General features: G+C 45.6%; 1 protein-coding gene across 1 annotated transcript in view; it reads left to right on the forward strand.

Moving 5' to 3' along the window:
• The window catches only part of LOC106877939 (actin-related protein 6), a 42705-nt gene that overhangs the window by 11909 nt on the left and 30105 nt on the right, over window positions 1–691 (forward strand). The window lies entirely within an intron of this gene.

Here is a 691-nt window from a genome sequence, read left to right on the forward strand (position 1 = left end):
TCCACGGGTTCCCTCAACTGTTAGGGTGTGGCACTTTTTCACGCAGCTATCCTCCTCCATTCTCACCACATGTCCATACCAGCGCAATCGTCTCTCTTGCACGCCACAACTGATGCTTCTAATGTTCAGCTTTTCTCTCAAGATACTTACACTCTGACGGGTATTCACATTGACATTACACATCCAACGGAGCATACTGGCTTCATTCCTTGCGAGCTTACGTATGTCCTCAGCAGTTACAGCCCATGTAGCATGGTTGTTCGTACGCATGCGTCGTACAAGTAAATTTTCCTTAGTTATGAATTTAGTGTACAGGTAGGTCCTCACCAAGGCTTGGTTCTCAGCCCCTACCTACAGGCCATGATCAAGAAATTTTAGACTGGCAGCCCATGTGAACTGGTAAATGCTGATGATCTTGCCCTCATGGCAGAATCTAACAGAGTTAGAAAAGAAAAGGTGCTGGTGCCACATAAAAAGCATTGATGATGATGCCAAGTAAAAAACAGTGGTGATGATGCCATGTAAAATGCACCCAATACAGCCTGTTGAGTGGTTGGCATTAAGAAGAGCATCCAGGTGTAGAAACCAAGCCAAATCTGACTATGGAACCTGATGTGGCCTCTGGCCTTGCCAGATCCTGTCAAGCCATTCAACCCATGCCAGCATAAAAATGGATGTTTGATGATGTTGA

This window comes from Octopus bimaculoides, chromosome 2, assembly GCF_001194135.2.
Source record: "Octopus bimaculoides isolate UCB-OBI-ISO-001 chromosome 2, ASM119413v2, whole genome shotgun sequence".
In the NCBI taxonomy this organism is placed as follows: Eukaryota; Metazoa; Mollusca; class Cephalopoda; order Octopoda; family Octopodidae; genus Octopus; species Octopus bimaculoides.